Genomic DNA, 14,672 nt, shown 5'->3' with positions numbered 1-14,672 from the left:
CCCTGTGATCTGGGTTATTGGATTAATCTGGTTTGGTTCATTAAATTAGCCCCTGCTTCTTAGGTCACACCAAGGGAGGAAATGCCCAATGTCTGCGTCCAGCTCAGCCCCCACCCACGCTGCCTTCAGTGGGACTGAGCCAAGAACTGGGGCACTTAAGGGTTAGTCCCACTCCCATGATCAGGGTGCTGTGTGACTTTTGGCAAATTGCTTGCTTCCTCTGTGGCCATATGTCACCTGTAACGACCCCACGGCAAAGGGATGAGTGAGATGTGAATAAGAGAGGCCATTCTGTGGGCAAGTGGAAACACTTCTTTAGGTTGGATGTGAAGTTCATGTGCACCATTTCCAATGAGGTGACCCAGCATGCAGGTCTCCCAGAGTACTCAGCTGGTCTAGAACCCCCCAGGGTCCTTTGGCATTGACATTCAAAAGCCTTTGTGGAGTGCTTGCTGTTTGCCAGGCATAGAGGGTACTGTGGGCATTCCAGATGCTGTCACCATCCCTTTAGAGCTGCACAAGAAGCATTTGAAGAGACTCCTCCATGGAGCACGGTCCCCCCACCCTGGTGTTCCAGGCGGGTTGTCTAGACAGACCATGCTCCCAGCCCCGAGGTCCCCCCATGTGTGGGTACAGCCTTAGACTAGCACTGCCCAAGCACCTGGCACTGACAGCCAGCCCACCGAGTCTCAGACACTCCCTGATGGCCATGGCATTGGGCGACCAAGTAGAACTCCTGCTGCAGGCCCTCGTGTCCAGGTCGGGCAGGTCCCCGAAGCAGAGCCCTGAACCTGAGGCCCCTCAGCTGAGGAGACCAATTCCAGATCCCGGGAACTCTGGCCCCATGCCTAGGAAGGCTGATGCCACTGTACAGAAGCCGCTCGGTTTCCAGCCTTCGCCTGTTTCCCAGCCAGTGCCCCCGTGAGAGCAAAATGGACGGTGTCCACTGTCCCGCTTGACCCGCTTTGGAACTTACTCTGGCTGATGAATGGAGAAGCTGGAGTCATCACAGGATCCTGGGGGTTTCCACCTGCTCTTCAGTTATATGAAAAAGGGTTCCTCCCCTCGCTCTCCTAGGGCAGTAAAGGTTTCTGGAAGTTTCCTCTAACTCCTGCTTGCACCCTGCTGATCCCTACCCTTATCTGGGAGCCAAGCTTCCTCCTGTTTTCCTGTCTCTCCTTCATCAGGGTCTCCCAAGGAAAAGGAGTAAAGAAAGGGGCCTTCCCCCATCTGGGTGCCTCCCCCTCCCTGGTGATTGGCGGCCCCGTCACCCACCTAGGTGGAACTGCATGACACCCCAGCATTCGCCATTTAGGGCTCCCACTGCTGCCTCTCACGACTGGCACATTGTGACATCTCCAGGTGACCCCAGACCCAAAGACATTCCATATCCTTAGTACCCTGGGGACGGAAAGGGAAGGGATTGGCTCCCCGGGAACAGGGCATGTGTTCGTGGTTGTGACTCTTGGAAGAGGGCTTTTCCCCCCAGAAGGGACTAGAGAAGTCGACCAAAAAAAGAGGATGCATTGCTCAGCTGTGAACAGCACCCTCCGCCACGCCAGAGTAAAAATAGCCAGGGCAGGGTTATGGCATTCTGCAGCTGGGGTAGTCTGAGCTGCAGAGATCAGTCCCCCCCCACCCCATCTGGGGCTCAGCAGCAGCACCCGGCCAGGCTTCCAGCCTCCTGCTACAGAGCACCCTGACTCGTGTGTCCGGCCCTGCCCCAACCCATTGCCTGTCGCTCAACAGCACCTCCTTCCTGGGGTACCTGATGGTGGGACTTCCCGCTCAGGTCTCCTTGGCTCGGGGCCAGCTGTCTTGACCTTACAGCTGTTTCCAAGCCAAAGCGCCTCGCCTCAATGCGCTGACCGTGGCGACACGTCATATGGTTTCACTCTTTGCCCAGGTCCGTGGCATGGCTGGTGCTTGTCCCTGGCAGAGCCTCAAGTGCCTCTAATATGCTGCCCACCCCTTCGCCTGCTCACCTGTAATGACCCCACAGTGCCTGTAACACGTCGTCCTTCTTGGGATCTGCATCACCTTCTCGCCCAGTAACCAATTACATTATAGATGTTGCAAAGGTCCTGGGATCGGCCCTGGGCATCAGTCCTGGGCCCTGGGCATCCACCACACTTAGAAAATCCTGCCCTGAGGTTATGCGTGCGTCTGTTCTCAAAGGAATGCCTTCTTGTACCTGGTGGCTACTGTTCTCCTGTAGGCCTTGAGCACATAAAAACCATCCATATGGCAAAATTATACTTGTGTCTTCTCTTTTGTTCTCAAAGCCCATAATCCTTGGCTTCCAAACAGTTCAGGGGTCTGCTTGCCTCGCTTAGTGAATCATCTCTCTTTTGTTTGGGTTCCTCCTAAGGTGACCAATGGTCCCAGTTTGCCCAGGACTGATGCCTGGAGGGAGGGAGGGTGCCAGGAAAGTTTTAAGCCTGGAACAGTCCTGGACAAACCAGGACAAGTTGGTCATGGTGGTTTTCCCAGAAGCAGAGCCTGAGAGAAGGATTCAGTGCAAACAGTCTACTTGGAGATCTCAGGAAATGCCCTTAGGGAAGGAAACACTGACCCAAGGAAAGTTAGTAAGCTGGTTAGTGCTGTGGGCAGGGAGCCTCCTCCAATAGGAGCTCTAAGAGTCCAGGTAGAAGCACATCTCAAGGCTCACAGAGGAGTGGGGCATGTGCGCACCAACCCCACTCAGTCACTGGCCGTGAGCCACTCAGGGGCATCGATTCCTTGGTGCTTCTGGCCTGCCACCGGTGCACAAGGTGAGCAGGTCCCTGCAGCCTGAGTGAGCTGCCAGGTGAATGAATCCAATAGATCAGAAACATTTCTGTGATATGCTAAGAGCCCCTAACAGGGCTGATGAAAAATGCCAACGGGCTGAGATTTAAAGGGTCAGTAGAACCCTGCTCCCCGCCATGGCCTGGTGGAGATCAGCAGGGCAACGGGCTCATCCTAAGATAGACAGCCTTTTTACTGTTCCCATTGGTGCTCCAGGCTACAGGGAGACTTGAAGGGCCCCTGGCACCTACCTGACTTGTGAGCCAGACACCGCCTCTGACTCTGGGAGAAAATGTGCTTCTTTGCTCTCATCCCCCATTGTGCCTCCTGTAAAAGCCAGGTGTGTGTGTGTGTGTGTGTGTGTGTGTGTGTCTGGAATAGCAGTAAGGGGCTCCTCACCCCTCACCCTGGGAAATACATGCCAAGGAAAGCAGGGGTTCAGGCCTCCTGGGTTCACTCCAGGAAGTCTGAGGGGGAGAATGAAGAGAGCCCGGTGGCTGGGTTTCTGGGTCTCCTAGGTCCTCTCTCCTGTGGCAGCCGTTTGCCCCCAAGGCACTGTTGACCCTCCTAGGAAACCTGAGCTCCCCTGGGCTCAGTTCATCTTTATTCTGGTCTGATCAGGGGAGAAAATACCGAGTTGATCCCCAGCCCCGCTCTGCCAGCTCTCTTGTTCTGCATTGAGACACAGTTGCTCTCATTCCCTCGGAATACCACCTGGAATTTCCCAGTCATGAATCCCTCCCGGAAGCATCCAGAGCACCCACACCCAAAGTTCATCTGCCCCAGATCCAGGGCCTTAGAGGAAGAAGGGGCACACCTCCTCCATGATACACCGAAACACGGGGGAGCATCTAGGGTGACACCTGCTGGGAAGGGTTCTTCCCTAGCCTGGGGGAGGTGATACCTAGGACTTTGACCTAATCCCCAATCAGATGGCTGCAGGACTAGTTCAGCCATCCTAAACTGAACAATTCTCAGGGTCCCAGATCCTCCAGATGGCAGATAGGACCCTCCCAGGCACTGACCCAATCTCTGCCTACCCTGCATTGGGGGCTTCAGATTCTGGGGCTTCCCCAGGGCAGGAAAGCAGGAGCTATTTGCTTGGATGGATTAGGCTGGCACTCAAGGGCACAGTGCGGCTCTGCCTCTCCAGCAGAGGGCGCTGTGGGTGTGCTCTGCCTTCCACACCCAGGGTCCCTCACAGCAGAAGTGGGGAACCAGGAGCACAAGAAGGAGAGGCTTTGGAAGCTATTCCTGTCCCCTGCCAACAGTCTTTTTTCTTTGCTAAAAACGGGTGCTTCATGATGGCCAAGAAGCCCACTGAAAGGCTGTCACATATTCGGCGTGTGTCCAGACACCCAGGCTGGCTCACCTGTCTAGAAAAGTGAAGGTGACCATTTGGTCCTTCCCTGCTTGGCTCCTCCCTGCTCCTCCTCCTCTCTGCCATTTGGCACACACCCCAAAACCTCATGCAAAACCCACTTCTTTCAGGAAGTCTTCCCAGACCTCCACGACGTGGCAACTTCTTGTGGCATATTTTACTAATGCGTGCATCTGTGGTCCGTCTCCCCAGCACACCGAGCGGGTGCTCTTAATTGCACTTGCAGGTCCCACCCCCACCAGACTGGAGGTTCTCCAAAGTCAGAGATCTTACCTCCTCCCTCAGACAGGGGTTTTCCCAAATAGGGCTCTGCCTCCTCCATCTGCACCCTTGAGGGCAGCCCTTCTAGAGCACTGTGCATGATTGGTTTGGGGACAGCCCCTTTTCCCACCCTCCCACAAGGGTATCTGATATGACCCCAGATACTGTGAGCTTTGCATACCAGGTGAGAGAGAGGTGAGGTTTGGTCAGGCAGAGGTCACCAGCCATCCCGGACAGGAAGAGAAAGTGTGCAGGGGAGACCTGTAAGGGAATGAAGCCTTCCAACTCCCCTCCCCACACCACCCTTTGCTTAGCAGGTCTCCTTCCATTTGCACTGTCGTCACCCTGTCCTCGTCACAGCTCTCTTGTACTGTTTAACCCCTGCCCTGTCCTCCCTGCCTCCAAGTGGGCCTCTGCACCTCCAGGGGAACCCTCTAAAATACCTCCAGGGGCTCCTCACTGCCTGCCTGCCTCCCAAACTTGGCTTGACATGTCAGATTTTTTTCACCATTTTGCCCAAACTGGATTTTCAGGTTCCTTCTTTCTCTTCCTCCATGTCACGCCAATATCCATTCCTTCGAGAGCTCTGAGCAGAGTTACTTCTAAACCCCAGGCCTTGTTCTAGACTCTGGGATGCAACAAAGAACAAATCAAAGTCTCTGCCTGTATTCATCTGCTAGGGTTCCTATAACAAAGGACCAGAGGCTTATAAACGGTAGGCATTTATTGTCTCACAGTTCCAGAGGCCCGAAGTTCAAGATCAAGGTGTTGCCAGGTTCCTTCTGAAGGCTGTGAGAGAGGCATCTGTGCTAGGCCTCTCTCCCAGCCTCTGGTAGCTCCTTGGCCTGTGGCAGCAGGTCTCTGGTCTTCATGTGGCCTCCTCCCCATGTTCATGCCTGACTCCAAATCTCCCCCTTTTTATAAGGACATCAGTCCTATTTAGTTAGGGCTACCCCGATGGCCTTATTTTAGCTTCACTACCTCTTTAAACAATCCATCTCCAAATAAGGTCACATTCAGAGGACCTGAAGGCTAGAATTGCAACGTATTTGCTCGGGGGAACAAGATTGGCCCCACTACACTGCCCTCGTGGGGCTGATGTTCTAGTAGAGAGAGAAACACCAACTTAGGGCCAACATCAGGCCAAGATGACAGGCAGAAAACCTGAAGCAGTGATAGGGAGAGGGAGTGAGGGTGGACAGGGTGCTGTTAATCCAGGGCGAGGAGAGAGCACCTCCTGACAAGGTGACACAGGAGCACAGACTACATTTCAGTGTCCCCTAGACAAGCAGTTCAAGTCTCTGCATCATTCTTTCCCTAGGGGGGGCATTCCCCAAGGGCAAACTCCTGTGTCCTTCCAAGTACAGTTACAGTCCACCTCTTTCAGGAAGCTCCCCTGACCTTCCCCTCCAGAGCAGATTGGTCCTGTCCAGACTCTGCTCCCGTGGCCCCTATGTACTCTCGATAATGGCTACCGGGAGGCCATTCAGTGCTATTTCAGGGCTGTGTGGCTGTGCATCTCCTCCATCAGATTATGAGAGGCCAGAGAGCAGAGACGGAGTCTCCCTCATCTCTAGGCCATCTGCAGTGCCTGGAACACCTTAGATGCTCAGAAAATGTATGCCCCAGTGCACGGTTAGAGGCTGATCCAGCCATTCTATCTTTAGTAAAAATAACCAAAAGTTACCATTGGAGGAGTCCTAAATGTCAGACCGGATTCTAAGGCCTTTCCATTGATTCCTCTCATTTCCTCCTCACAACTCTTCAAGTATCATTTGGGTGGGACAGATAGGGAACCTGAAGTTCAAAGACATCAAGCAATCTGCCCAAGGTCACCAGCTAGAAACTGGTGGGGGAGGACTCAAACCCAGGTCCCTTTACTTCAAGGCATTCTCCATTCATTCACTCTGTCTGTGACTCACTCCACACCTACTGTGTGCTGGGTACTCCCAGGAGAGGCTAATGGGGCCAAGGAGGGAAGGGAAGGGGAGCTTCAAGGACTGAGCTTTTCATTTTTTGCCTGAGTTAAAGAAAGAACTTCTCTTCCCTGCTCAGCTGCTGGGCCTGCAGGCTCGCTCTCCCCTTGCCCAAGTCCCCCCTCCCCACCCCATCCCAAGAAGACAAATATAGCCCTACTCTTCCTGTCCCTCCCCAGGAAGGCAGCTGGAGACTAGGATGCTTAGGACACACGAGGAGAATCAGTGACAAATCTTCCTGTCTTTCGGCTGCTCACTGGGGCCCAGTACTGCTCCCACTGCTGCCCCAAGCAGAGGGAGCAGCAGATGGGCCCTGGCCTAGAGGACCCACGAACCAGCTGTGGGCAGTCCCTAGATGTCAGAGCTGGAAAGGATGCTTAGAAACCTCCAAATGCCCCACCCCACCTCCACCTTACAGCTGGAGATGCTGAGGCCCAGGGAGGAATGGGGCCTGGACCAAGGTCACTCAGGTCCCCCCCAAAAAATGCCTTCATGGGGTCTAAAGGTGAGTCTTCAGAAGAGCCACCATGAAATGTGAGTGCATGCAGGTAAAGGTGAGGGCCACACAGGACATTTCAGAAGGGTCATCACACAAGCTAGCCACTTGGGCTGGGGGAGTAGGAAGGAGTGAGCTGGAGAGAGGCTGGCACAGACGGGAGAAAAGCACACACATGCCCACCCCCAGATCCCCCAAACTGCAATAAGATGAAGAGACGCCATTCATGCCTCCCTGCCATCATTCAGTGAAGGCCCAAATTATTTCAGGTACTCCAATTGTTTGCCGGTAGGCAAGACCCTTCCCCTCCGTGGGTCTCATTTGTTACAAGATGGCGGAGAACTGGACGGCTCCCAAGGGTTCCCTCCAACTCTCAGACTGTGAGCTCAGCATTGTGGTCCTAAATCCAGAACATTCAGAGATGAAGGGGTGGCAAGGACTTCCCCCAACTCCCTCTGAGGCTGTGTCACCTCCCCCAGAGTCAGGAATCTTCTCTTGGGCCAAAGGCGCCAGTTTCCAGGAGCTAGGATCTAGCATGGGGGCATCTGGTCCTAGGACGGAGCAATGAGCTCTGCGAACCCAGGAACATACAGAGCCGACAGCCATCCCCAGGCCACAACCCCAACCAGGCAGATCCCTGGATTCAGTTCTAGTAAGCTCTGTGACTTCCAGGAAAATGTCCCTCCAGGCAAAGGGACCCAACAAAATTACAACCACCATCAGAGGTTGAGCCCCAGACAGTGGAAAATGCAGGAACTGCCAGACCAGCCACCAGCCAGCATCTGCCCCCGCCCCCATGCTGGGCACCTCCCTTCACCTCTCAGTACCCTGGTTTCCCACCCGGAAAACCACCACACCTACCTCACCAGGGTTGTCGTGTGCTTGGCCCAGCTGACGCATGGTGGTCCCAGGAGACCCTTGCCCAGAGGCCTTCAGATCAGTCATTACTAAGTGAGGGACAGGGCAGAGTTCTCTGGGTTTCATTATGCTGCAACTCCCAGCCTAGAGAGGTGTAACACTGACAAGGCCTTAGAGTTGGCAGACACTTGTACCCACAGTACAGTAATAAAATTAAATGAATAAGTGTCCCAGATTAGCCCTGCCTTCTAACCAAGACTGCTGCCTGAAAGCGGACTGTGAAGATGCAGGGAGGCTGGGTGGTCCCCAGCATGGAGGGGGGATGAGGGCCTCTGCTAGGCAGTGGCACAAGCCAGCCTGGCAAGGCCCCTCTCCCTTCCTCCTGCGTCTCTGCAGCCTCCATATCCTGTTGTTGCCTGGCTGTATTTGCTGGTTCTTTCAGTATTTTTCCAACCCCTTCCCCCTCCATCGACTAGTCCCCACCCCAGCAAAGCGGTATTTCTCTTTAACCCAAAAGCCTGCCAATTAAACTCTCCCTCCAGCTTCAGCTGCGGCTGCTGAGGCTGGGAGAACCAGGTGAGCCGAGGCTGCCGCCTATGAGGGTGGGGCGGGGAGAGGCTCAACAGCATTCAGTAGCCTGCGCCAGACCCAAGCGCAGGGGACCCAAACCTCCCTGCAAGATCCCACTTAAGTTGGGGCTGTAGCTCAGTAGTAGAGTAGTAGAGCGCTTGCCTTGCACGCCAAGGGTTCCATTCCAGCTCTGCAGAGAGAGACAGACAGACAGACAAGAAAGACGGAAAAACATCAGACATACACCCAGGTTCCCTGAACAGCCCCTTGGGGGCTGGCAAACTGCCCCCCCCCCCCACCAAACACACACACCTGCTCTAGCTGCTCTGGCTCTGCCACCCCGCCCCGCACTCCTCGGGTCCCCAGTGCGCTCCCTGCACCCTCCGCGCCCCGACGGCGCACTCCCCGGCCCTCTGCGCCGCCGCGGTCCCCGCAACCCGCGCACTCGGTCCTCAGTTTCCCTGCTCTGAGCAGCTCTGGCTCCGCCACCACGGAGGCATCACCGTGGGAACCGGGAGGTGGCACATTAAGAACAATTAGCCCACGCACAGCTGGCAGCGATACCTGGATAAAAAATAGTCTGAACGGCATGTAAATAAATATTAGAGCGCATTAGGCCCGCACAAGGCGCGGCGCGGCCAGGGCCGGTGGAGACGCCCCCGCCGCAGGAGACTGGCGCTCCCAGGCGGTGGCTGCCGGGGATCCCCGTGCCCTGGGGCCTGCGACCAGCTGCCAGGAGGAGTGGAGGGGAAGCCCAGAGAAAGAGCCCAAGAGAGACAGAGGAAGGCACAGAGAAGGGAAGGGGGGCGGGGTGGGGATAAAAGGAGAGAAAGAAGCAAGGACTCACGAAGCGCCCACGTCCTCCGGCCTCCCTGAATGCCCTTTCCCACTCTCCCTCCCTGGCTCCTCCTGTCCCCCACCCCCACCCCCCGGGGGACGGGAATAGGACTCCTTGGGCCTCTTGGCTTCTACCCTCTCTCACCAGATGAGCACATCGGATCTGGACGCTTTAAAGGCCATGGTGCGTAGAGGCCCCCGTGCATCCCTCCATCCAGACCCACAACAACACCCCCCTGGGCTGGCGGAGGCCTTACCCGCCCACATTGAGCCACGTCCTCCCGCCCTGAAATCAGCCCCGCCCGCGGTCTGTCCAGCTCCACCAAAGGCAGCTTTTATCTTTCCAGCCCTTGAGGCCAAAAACTGGGAGTCATTCTGGAGCCTCCCTCACACCTCTGTCTCGCCCATCAGAGAATGCTGCCTTCTCTACCTTAAACACGTTTCCAGAATCCCTCCATTCCTCTCTGCTCCCTGGTTCCCAGTCAGCCAAGCCCCCTCATCTCTCCCTGGGTTATTGCAACCCTCCTCCTCCTTGGACTCCCACCTGGACCCCTGAAGTTTCTCTGTGAACAGAATGGAACTATAAAAATAGGAATGGGATCAGGCCACGCCCCTGCTCAGATGTTTCATCCAGAAGAAGTCACAGTTCTTAGAAAGGTCCTCCAGGCAACCTACCCTCCATCTTCCCAACAGCCCCGTCCTCATTCAAGAGGCTGACCTGATCCTCCCAGCTGCACCTCCACCAGGGGCTTGCTCCCCTCCAGTGATGAGGCACTCACTGTCCCAAGGCAGCTCCCTCCACCTCCAGAAGACAGCATGTACAATTCTGCAAATGATGTCACTGCACAAGGCCACCCTGAGACCTCCTCACTTCCTCACTCCACATCTTCCCTGATCCTCTTCCCTGGGCCAAACCTGCACCCACCTTTGGGCTCTGGCACTAGATGTTCCCTCTTTCTGGAACATTCCCCAGAGTAGCTTATCACCTCCTTCAATTCTTTGTCCAAACATTCCATTCTCCAAGAGGCTTACCATGGCCAGCCTGTGAAAATTGCTAATTTCTCTTCCATCTCAAAAAAAAAAACAAAAAAACAAAACATTTTTTGTCACCACCCTGGTTCTATTCCTCCATAGAACGCAGCCCCTTCTAAAGCACTACAGGACTTGCTGGGTTTGTCCACCCTCCCTGCCAACAGAGCGGAAGCTCCCTGAGGGCATGGGCTTTCCCCCCACCCCCACCCCTCTGGGCCTAGAATAGTTCCAGGAACATAAAAGATACCCAATAAATATGTGAAGGAAGGAGAGAGGGAGGACAGGAAGTTGGGGGGGAAGGAGAGAGGTAAAGGAGAAGAGGAAGAGAGTCCTAGGGGAAGGGGACAGCAGGGGCAAAGGCAGGGTGGCGTGGGCAAGCAAACAGTGTGGGAGGGCTTGGGAGGATGGGGACTGGTCAGAGATTGGGATGGGCCTGGGGCTGGCACGTATGATCCGCTCCTTTGCCAGCCTGGTGTCCAGGCTGAAGGGAGTTAGCCTGGGGATGTGGGATGCAGGAGACCCACCCAGCAACACCCCCAACCCCAGGGCCGGAGCCCCAGCTGGGAGTTGGACCCCGGTGCTGCCGGCGGTGCTGCACGGGTAGGCCCTGGTAACAGCCACAGTAATTACTGGTTGTGTGCGATTAGGGGATAATTATGCTTAATAAGTCCAAAAGTAATTACCATGCAGACTGCTTGCTGCTTTGGAAAACAGAGGCCCCCAGTGAGAAGGAGCCAGGGAACTGAGAAGGGGGAGAGTGGGCCTCATGGACACTGGGGTTCTCACCTGCTTCTCTAGCAGGTGCTGCACCCGCCCAGCTGCACCTCCACCAGGGGCTTGCTCCCCTCCAGTGATGAGGCACTCACTGTCCCAAGGCAGCTCCCTCCACCTCCAGAAGACAGCATGTACAATTCTGCAAATGATGACACTGCACAAGGCCACCCTGAGACCTCGTCACTTCCTCACTCCACATCTTAGCATGACATAGAACTGAGGCATCGTCACAAAAGAAGCAGCATGTGTCATCATGGGATCATCCTGGATTATCTTACTGACCCACGACAAGGAAGCAGGGTTCCATTTGTCCCACTGCATGACGGGGAAACAGAGGCTCTGGGGGCAAGCTCACAGTAGTATTGGGGAGCAGAGTCAAAACTTCCATGACAGTCAATCTGTAGCTGAAGTACATGTCCCCAACCCCCAGGGCCTGCAGGGCCACTCCAATCCTGCTCCCAGACACTGACCCATATATCCTTGGTTTTTTTCTTCTTTACAAAGAAGTCAATGGCTGGAGTCACTGCAAGTGTCCAGGATCCCTTGTGTTATGACAAAAAGAACACCCTGTTTCTGCTGTCAACTCCCCCTGAGGTCTTAAGCAAAGTTTCTGGACTTCTTTGGGCCTCTGTTTTGCTACCTGCCCAAAGGCTCCCTCAGACCAACCACAAGCTATAGTAGCATCAAGCCCACACTGATCCGGGGCTTCCACACCAGGGCCAGGAAAGGCTGTGACCTTCTGCAACCTTGAGCCTGTTTACTTTCTTCCTCATTCATCTACCCTTAAAAGGCAGCAGAAGATGCTTTACAAAGGGTATTGACCAACACTCTGATCTGGTTACACAGCCCTGCCCTTCCCCAAGCTCAAACATCTGCCTTCCACCTCATTCTTAGAACTCACAAAGAGCAGTGGAAGTTTTCAGGACTCCAAGAATATCATGTTACATTTCAGTTGTATGATTATAGTAAGTGACAATGATTTACAGGATGACAATTTGTGCCAGCTTTTTTATTTGATCTCTACCCATAAAGACATGGACAGTGCTGTCCATATTGTTTTGGGTGTTGTAAACATTAGGCAGTCAAGACCCAGGAAGCTGAAACAACTGTCCAAGGCCACATAGCTAGCAAAAGACAGAGCCCAGGATTTGAACCCAGATTTGATTGCAAAACCCATACTTGTAGCCACTGCTGTGTTCCTCAGAGCCTGTGTTCCTACCTGCTCTGAAATCCAGGACATTAGAGGACAAGACAGAATGCAAAGGTACAATCTATCCTTTTCTTCAACATTAGAAGCCAGAGAGTCCTTGCAGGCTAATGAAGTCTTCTGTTCCCAACCTGCTAGTAGAATGCCCCCAATGCTACTCTTTATACACAGAAGAAGATTCTCTCCAGGGTCCCAGAGAGAAAGTCAGTGTCTGGAAGAGCAAATACCACAACACAGTCTTCTCACCCATCTCCAGAGCTGTGCAGTATGGGGACAGTGGCCCATGAATATACTTAAGACCATTCCAGGTACCCAAACCCCAGGCCTGCATGCCAAGGGGAAGAGTGGACTTTATTTAGCTCCTGAGGACTTCAGAGGATCACAGATACCAAGCAGGAGGCCCAGAGTGGAAACAATGCTCCTGCCTTCAAAATAAGAGAATTCCCAACAGACTGTGAAATCTGTGCCATTAATATGAAACATAATCATGATTTTTCCCTGAGAAAGTATCAAAATTACAATGTTTTCCAGAATGTCAGAAAATAACATGACTGATAAGCAATGATCCATGAGAAAGAAATGCTAGAGTTGGGATACTCAAATACCCAAGAGAATGAGGTTCCAAACCACTCCCTAAGAGATGTTCAAACACACAGAAGGCAGGTGCCAAACCCTGGGGATTGTGATTCATCAGGTGACATGCCAGACCCCGGAGACACAGTATTATGTGGTTCCTTCTCCTTCCCAGGAGATTCTGCAACAGCTATTCTTGCTAGAGCTGGGGTTTGGGGACTCAGGTGAACCAGTGATGTTTCAGCACCAGGGACAGGGGCACAAGCCACTGGTCCTTCCAGACTTCCTTTCCTGGAACACCTATGGGGACTGCTAACACTTACATAGCACTTATTAAGTGCTGGGTCCTCTTCTAAGATCCTTCCATTTAGAGGCATTTAATCTCCATGGCAACCTATGAAGCAGGTACTATTATTATTCCCATTTTGCAGAGAGAGAACATGAGGCAGAGAGATCAAGGACTTGTCTAAAGTGTCATGGCTGATGTGCTGCAGGGCAGGGATGGGAGGCAGGCAGACAGGCTCCAGCCTCTGTTTCCACCACATCCCAACTTGAGGGCCTGGGGTCCATAAGCCACAGAGTGGGGAGTACTGCCCTAAACGTACGCTTGTTTGGCTTTGGACATTTTGAGCAACACATTATATATATATATATATATATATATATATATATATATATATATATATATATATATCTTCTTTAGGTCTAATCTCTAGATCCCCTGGGCAAACAGGCAGACCTAGATGATGACTGGGAGGTGGGGAGCCCAGTGTGGATCTCTTAATTATTATTTATTCGTCTATTTTTAATTAAGATTGGCTCTGCTGTGCAGGAAGCACGGAACGGCTGAGTTTTTTAGTCAGCTGGTGGGGACTTGAGAACGGAGAGAGGGGAGGGTGATGCAGGAAGGAGGGAAGGAGAAGAGAGGGACAGGAGGAAGGGAAGGGAGAGGACTGAGAGAGGAGAAGAGCGAGGAGAGGAGAGGCTGAGCAAAGAGGGGAGCGAAGACGGACTCACCCTGAGCTTCTGGGCTCGGGGACCCTCTGCCCTCTAGGCCTCCCACCTCCCCCAGGAGCAGCTGTGGAAGGTCCCCCTTCTTCCACAGGACCACGAGAGGCCCTGGTCCCTGTGGGGACCGTGCCCTGCAGGCAGTGGCCAGCAGATTTGAGGGTAGGTCTGCCTGCGAGCTGGGGACTGTCTGGGGAGCCCCCTGCCCCCTGGACCCCTCCCGGGCCAGACTCCTCTTCAGGCACTTTTTCACACAGTTTTCCCAGTAGAAATCTGCACCTGTCACCCTCCGCCAGGAGCTTCTGCTCGCCTGCTTCCTCCCTGGAACTTCAAAAAGGCCCCGCTAGGTTGCTCAGCAGCGAGTCCTCCCTCTTCAGTGGCGCCGTCCCCATCAGGACTCAGCTGCGCTTCTCATCTTCTGCTTAAAAAATAAATAAATAAAAGTGAAACCTGGATTCTGCTTCTCTCTGCACAGGAGCCTCAGCACGAAATTGAGCATCATGGTGACAGTCCGCACTCAGGGCTCAGCCCTGGGGCTTCCTCGAGGGCATCAGGCTGATGTCATCCCACTGGCCTGAGCCCAGTTGACTTGGCCTCATCCAGGCCAGCACCCACCCCTGCCTCAGGGCTCTCCCACCCCAAGTCCCACTCCCAGCACCTCTAGGAGGAAATTTCGGGCCTGTGTTGTCATGGAAACCAGGGTACCAGTGATTGCTAGTCATTATGTTCAGGGGATGGAATTATATGACCTGGAATTCAGCGATGCGAAGCAGCCAATGTGATGGAAACCTTGGCGAGTCAGGGAGCCTGCACCCAGCTCAGCAGAGTTGCTCTCAAGCAGAGTGACTCTGACCAGGTTACCTGCCCTTGCTGGGACTCAGTGTCCCCACCTGACAAACTGCGCACCTG

General features: G+C 54.0%; 1 long non-coding RNA gene across 1 annotated transcript; it reads right to left on the bottom strand.

The window, feature by feature from the left end:
* Positions 1–6,590: 6,590 nt before the first annotated feature.
* On the bottom strand, positions 6,591–14,178 carry LOC131423187 (uncharacterized). The gene is made up of 3 exons (XR_009224272.1): positions 14,043–14,178; positions 7,766–8,522; positions 6,591–7,304 (listed from the first exon to the last, which is right to left on the bottom strand). It is a non-coding gene; the product is annotated as an uncharacterized LOC131423187 (long non-coding RNA).
* Between the last annotated feature and the right edge of the window lie 494 nt (positions 14,179–14,672).

Source organism: Marmota monax, unplaced genomic scaffold, assembly GCF_021218885.2.
Source record: "Marmota monax isolate L192 unplaced genomic scaffold, Marmota_monax_Labrador192_F-V1.1 WCK01_AAM20220418_F8-fsc00008, whole genome shotgun sequence".
Lineage (NCBI taxonomy): Eukaryota > Metazoa > Chordata > Mammalia > Rodentia > Sciuridae > Marmota > Marmota monax.
The sequence above is the reverse complement of the archived record's forward strand: the minus strand, read 5'-3'. Positions and strand labels throughout refer to the sequence as shown.